General features: G+C 37.3%; 1 pseudogene; it reads right to left on the reverse strand.

Moving 5' to 3' along the window:
* Window positions 1-3,142: 3,142 nt before the first annotated feature.
* LOC149151317 (pentatricopeptide repeat-containing protein CRR2, chloroplastic pseudogene) lies at window positions 3,143-6,666 on the reverse strand (annotated as a pseudogene).
* Window positions 6,667-6,891: the final 225 nt, after the last annotated feature.

Consider the following 6,891-nt stretch of genomic DNA (forward strand, 5'->3'; position numbering starts at 1 on the left):
TCTTTGTGTTGTTTCATAATGTAAAGTACACTTTTCATAGGTTGGTTGTATGAACCCTTGTGATTCACCTTTTTAGGGGTTCAACATACTTGCAATAAAAAGCCAAGGAAGCATTCATCAAAAAAATTGCATGCATTCCCTAAACAAAGGTCTTACTAATCTTTAAAAGCAAAAAGCAATTACATTGGCATTCTAGAAGACCTTTGCAAGGTTTGTTTTTTATGAGACATAAAGTAACTATGTTCCAATTAATGGAATATTGCACCTATAGAAGAATAAAAACTAAGGCCCCGTCAACAAATCTTGAAACAATAAATGACACGAAATCACTCATCCTATGGGCAAGTCGATTCACCAACACCAATCTAAATTAATGTTAGGGAAATTAACTTGTTTATCTATGTTTGCTTACGCAAACTATAAATATATGCAAGAAACAATACTGATAACAAACAAACAAAAAAACATAATGATAACACAAAGATTTTACCCTAAAAGCCATTTTGGGAAAACCAATGAGAAATGGGCTTTGTTTGGCTATTTTTATATTCATGAATTATTACAAATGGTAGTTATACAATCTTTAACAAAAATTTCATGTATTCTTACTCCAAGGTTGTGTCTTACAAATTATTGTTTGGGCTTTGAGACAATCTTCTTTCCCCATGGACAGGTTCAAACTCCTCTTCCTTTTTTTGATTTAGGAACAAATTTCTTCTCCTAAATCCTTAGTGCTTTTTTTGTTGTATCCTTTTACATCCCAAGCTTTCCAGTTCTTACTGCAATTTCCCTATCATCCATTCCACCCCTTTATTTTTCCTCCAATGATCTCTTTATTGCCTTGCTTTGTCAATTTAGTCCTAAGGCCATGAGACCTCTCGAACCCATTATGGGTTCACTCTCTTCTCAAAAGCCAAGAATCTCAAAGACCATTATGGACTTTCCATATACATCATGCTCTTTCTACTATAGAATGGTCACATGATCATAAGGCCTATACAAGCTACTTCTTTCTTTGCAGTATAAAGAGCAGAATGTAGAGGTGTCACCCACCCACTCCCAACCTTTCCTTACTGTCAACTTCCTTCTATGCGGGAGATGGCCTTTTAAGCATTTTTCTAATTGATCATGTTACAACCTCTAGCTAGCTTGTGCTTTGCTTTTATATATGCAATGTGGAGGCCAAAGGTATTACCTCTCCTCCAATGCATCCTACCTCTACATAGCCAAACCCTCGCATATCCTCATTTTTGTCATGTTGCCCTTATCTTGTTGCAGAATGTGAGGAACAAACATAACACCTCCCTTTGACTTCACCACAACCTCTATGTGCATTCAACCTCCACATAGCCTTTGTGATGTGCAAAGATAACACTCCCATCAACTCAACCAAATACCTTTGCATGGCATAACTCCGAATAGCCCATTTTACCTGAGCCATTTTTGAAGAATCCCAAAAGTTTTAAATTTGAACTTTGTCAAGGCATGCAAAAGTACTTCAGTTAAGGTTAGATGGGAGTTTCAAATCCATTAAAACTATAGCTTGAGCAATAAACCTAAAAAGCAAAGGCCATTAAATCAAAGCATTTCTATATTACTAATCCATTTCAATTCAACTGACATAATGATATTTTTTTTAAAACAATGAATTGATACATGCCCATGCCAAAGCATCAATGTTTTGTCAAGCAACTATGTTATTATCATAGGGCATACTTTTTAGAGTACAACTAAAGATGGTTCTGCTAATTTTTTATCTTTGTTCTTTTAAGCATTTAGGATCCTTTCCTTCATGGATCCAATGTGTTGTCAAAAGCAATTGCATGTGATGTGTGAAGATTTAAGTACTTGGTCCAATGCTTTGTACTAAGGAAACTTAGATTGGATTGACCTTCTTTAAAACCCCTTTTCCTAATTTGCTTTCTTTGATGATCAATCTTCTTTAAAACTACTTCCCCTTCTTTTGTAAATATGATTCCATTTTACTCTTAATGTCACTCAATCAACACAAACATGGAATGTCGTTGGAACTAGATCTAAAAACATTGTCCATCACCAAACCCAACCCACTTGCACAATCATGATGGTTGATAAGGGGCTAACCTTTAAAGGGGAAATTGAACCTTAATGGGGAGAATATCACCAACCTTAATTTATGAATGAAACAAACCCGCATTAACACGATACATGTTTTATTTACACATATGTTTATATTGAAATTATCAAAACGTAAATAAATAAATAAAATTGCCCCTTCCAATTTCAAAGCCCATATAAACATCATGAAAACATCATTGAAATAATTATGCAAATGATATAAAATCACTCATCCTATGGGCAAGTCAATTCACCAACACCAACTTGAATTAATATTAAGGAAATTAAATTGTTTATCTATGTTTGTTATTTCACCACATAATAATTTTGATAGTGTAACTCACACAAACTACAAATACATGCAAAAAAATACTAAAATTCAATATTAAACACAATGATAACACAAAGATTTTACCCTAAAACCCATTTTGAGAAAACCAGTGAGAAATGGCCTTTGTTTGGCTATTTTTAAATACATGAATTATTACAAATGGTAGCTATACAATCTTTAACAAAGATTTCATGTATACTTAGTCCTAGGTTATGTCTTGCGAATTTTTGTTTTAGCTTTGAGGCAATCATCATTTCCCATGGAGAAAGTCAAACTCCTCTTCAAGGAACAAATTTCGTCTCCTAAATCCCTAGTGTTTTTGTTGTCACACCCTTTAACTTCTGAAGCATTCCAATTCCCAATGCCATCCCCCAACAGCCATTCCACCCCTTTATTTGTCCTCCAATGGCCTCTTTAAGACCATGAGACCTCTTGGACCCATAATGGGTTCCTTCTTTTCTCGAAGGCCAAGAATCTCAAGGATCGTTATTGGCTCTCCTTATACATCATGCTCTTTCTCCTACACATAATGACCTTTTAGGCCTTTCTTCATCTTTCCAGTAACAGCTAATAAATGGCTATAGAATGGCCACATGGTCACAGGGCCTATACAAGCTACTTTTTCCTTTGCAGTACAAAAGGTATAATGCAGAGGTGTCACTCACCCACTCCTGAAGTTTCCCTAATGTCAACTTCCTTCTATGCGGGAGATGGCCTTTAAAGCATTTTTTCAAGCATTTTTTTAATTGGCCATGTTATAACCTCTAGCCAACTTATGCTTCGCTTTTCTATATGCAATGTGAAGTGCAGAGGTATTACCTCCCCTCCAATGCATTCTACCTCAACATAGTCAAACCTCGCATATCCTTCTTTGTGTCATGTAACCCTTAGCTAGTTGCAGAATGTGAAGAACAAAGGTAGGCCCCCCTTCGACTTCACCATAACCTCTATGTGCATTCAACCTTCACATAGCCTTTATGATGTGCAAAAATAACTCTCGCATCCATTGCCCCTTCCAAAGTCCCAATTTCAAAGCCCATATAACCATCATGAAAGCATAATGTAAAGCCTTATGACATCAAATGCACTAAGGTAGCGTTTATGAGATGTGACCAGAATTATAGGCATAAAGTATTATTAGAACAGTTGCCAATTGCTAATTGCTTTAACATAGTTTATCAACCTCCAACAGTTTGTGTTAAATATTATTGACTAGACCGTGTTGTAGACCATTTACTCTAGAATTCATGGGACTTAATGATATAAATACATGTTCTGACTTCTTGGAGCCCTGTTTTTAATGTTAAAAATAGCTTCAGTTATAAATATATAACAGGAAGCATGGTAGGAGATTCAATATCCTAAAGTTCACCTAAATGGGATGATTATCAGCAACTAGCAGTCTTGTATCCACAACCCCACTTCTTTGATCCCTCATGTTTAGATTCGCAGACAAGAGGTGTCAACAAGATTGAAACCACTTCTTCTCATGTCAATGGGCAATGTTTCATTGAATGTTACCGTTTAATTGTCCTTTTGTTGAATGTTACAGTTTCTAAGCCTAATTTTATGTCATCTGTTGATTATACCGATATTTAATACCATTTGATGCAATATTTCACCTAGCCCAGTAAATATAAAGCACATAAGGAGTTTTAGTAACTGTAACTTCATGCCTCCCTGACAACCAACGGAAATTTAACTTTAATGCTAGTTTGAATTTAGCAACACTGATTCACCAATAATCCTTGCAAGAGCAAAAACCATCTTTGAAATGGTGGAAACGACTACCATCTCTCATAAATATTTCTCGTCCAATAATCTTAGAAATGAACCGAGTAAAAATGTGGCAGTCACCACACACACGAAGATTCTTAATTACTCGGAGGGGGGTTCCATGGCATGTATTCATTAATCCAAAGGCAATGGCCAGTCTTTCACTGTGGCCACAAAGAATGTGTTCTCTCTCTTCACTGTCTACATCTTGTAGCACAAAACTAGTATCCGGGACATACCCTGCCTCTTTCATATCCCCAGCCAATCTTTTTAGCATCAAGTAGATTTTATTAATTTGGGGGTGTGATTTGTCACCAACCACAAATTCATGCACATGGTTTTTAACTTCTATCCAGCTACACCCAGGCCTGTTTTTCAGCCCTCTCTTTTTCATCATATTCCTCACCTTTGCCACTTCAGCCCATTTGCCGGCGTCGGCAAAGATGTTTGACAACAACACATAATTTGCAGCGTTTTTAGGTTCTAACACAAAAAGGTTTTTGGCTGCAAATTCTCCTAGCTCCACATTGCAATGAATTCTGCAAGCACCCAGCAGTGCACCCCAAACACAGGCATTAGGTTGCACTTGCATTTTATTGATGAATTCACATGCTTTGTTAAGGCATCCTGCACGCCCAAGAAGATCCACCATGCAAGCACAGTGTTCCACAGTGGGCCAAATGCCGTGATCTTGAGTCATTTGTTCAAAAGATTTCCAACCTTCATCCACCATCCCTGCATGGCTGCACGCAGACAAAAGACTAGTAAAGGTTATATGGTCTGGTGTCATACATTCCTGCTGCATTTGATGAAAAAGCATGAGGGCATGCTCAGCATCCCCGTGCATAGCATAGGCTGCAATAATTGCATTCCATGAAACTGTATTCCTCTGATGCATTTTGTCAAACACGTGGCGTGCATAGCCTAAACACCCGCATTTAGCATACATGTCCACAAGAGCATTCCCTACAACAATTTCTGACTCGAATCCATTTCTAATTACATAACCATGCATGCTCCTGCCATGTTGGATAGCTAGTAAGTTAGCACATGCAGGAAGAATACTAACAATGGTAATTGAGTTGGGTTTGAAGCCCGCCTGTTGCATTTGGGAGAACAGCTTCAGAGCTTTGATACCCCTAGAATTCTGAACATATCCCATAATCAATGCAGTCCATGAAACAGTATCCGGCGCTGAACCTTCCAACTGCATTTGATTAAAAAGCTTCAAGGCTTCATCAGTGTTGCCAGCGTGAGAGTATCCCGAAATGAGTGCATTCCAGGTGATCAAGTCCGGCTTGAACCCCGCCAATTGCATTTCGTGAAACACTTCTATGGCCTCTGGAGTATGTCCATTCTTAGCATAGCCAGTAATCATTGCATTCCATGCAACCAAATCTCGTTGATGCATTTTGTCAAACACTTGGCGTGCAAACTCTAATCTCCCACATCTGGCATACATATCTATGAGAGCACTCTCTACAAAGACATCCGGTTCAAACCCATTTCTCACAATGTATTCATGAATATCTCTACCCTCTTGCAGAGCTGTCAAGTTGGCACATGCTCTCAGAACACTTGGAAACGTGAAATTGTTGGGCTGAATACCTGAGTTTCGCATTTGGTAAAAGAGCCTGACGGTTTCCTCCCACTGACCCTGCTTTGCAAGTCCTCCGATCATCACAGTCCATGACAAGGCATCTCGCTCGGGCATTTTGTCAAACAGTTGGCGAGCATAAACCAGAAACCCGCATTGAGTATACAAGTTGATTAGCTTGGTGTCCAATACCATGGTTTGCTCAGTTCCATGTTTAAGCATAAGAGCATGGAGTTGTTTGCCTTCTTCCAAAGCTTTCATGTTAGCACAGGTTTGCAGGAGATAAGCATAGTAACCAATGTCTCCCTTGTTTAAAATCTCCAATGCTTCATTCAGTACACTACTCAAAGTAGTCTTAGGTGCAGCATTGGAGCCATACTTGCTGGTCAGGCGGAAGATAACACCTAACATGGGTGTCTTCTACGGTTTCTTACATTCACAGTTGCTATCACTGAATATTAAATAGGCGGTTATGTTTAATGGTTGAGGAACTGGTTTGGAGAAGCTGTTACTGGATTTGTTTCTGGCGCTGCTAAGAATTTAAAAATAAAAATATATGGAAATTACAATTAGTATGCAGTGAACTTTGTTCTGATTTCGTTCCACATCTTGGAGTTTCTTCTGACATTTGATCTTGCAAGTAAATTTGTAGAGAGGTGAAGAAAGAGGGAAAAAGCAAAGCATAGACAATTTTACTTGCAATTCTGCAAGAGGGCGAAGACGAAAGATGGGAAGATGCTCTCATATATGAAGAAAGATGGGATTACTGATACTGAAATTGGATTTTTAATAATGTCTAACATTTCCAGTGAACACTCTACATATCTTCAGCTACCTGAGAATTAAATAAATATGAAAAAATAAACCAGGCATTGTTTAGATTCATATATATATTTTGATATTGGTAGAATTTATATATATTTATTTATTCATATGGGTGTAAATTAGATAAGAGATGTTTGATCTGGGGATATGGGATAATTTTTTCATGCTAAGTGATCTTGGGTAATATGTTTTTAATTTTTATAATAAATTTATTGTAATGAATGTTAAATAAGTATCGTTAAAAAAAATGCTAAATAGTTAATAT

This window comes from Pinus tabuliformis, chromosome 9 (genome assembly GCF_031772625.1).
Source record: "Pinus tabuliformis cultivar Carrire ecotype Pingquan chromosome 9, CPIR1, whole genome shotgun sequence".
In the NCBI taxonomy this organism is placed as follows: Eukaryota; Viridiplantae; Streptophyta; class Pinopsida; order Pinales; family Pinaceae; genus Pinus; species Pinus tabuliformis.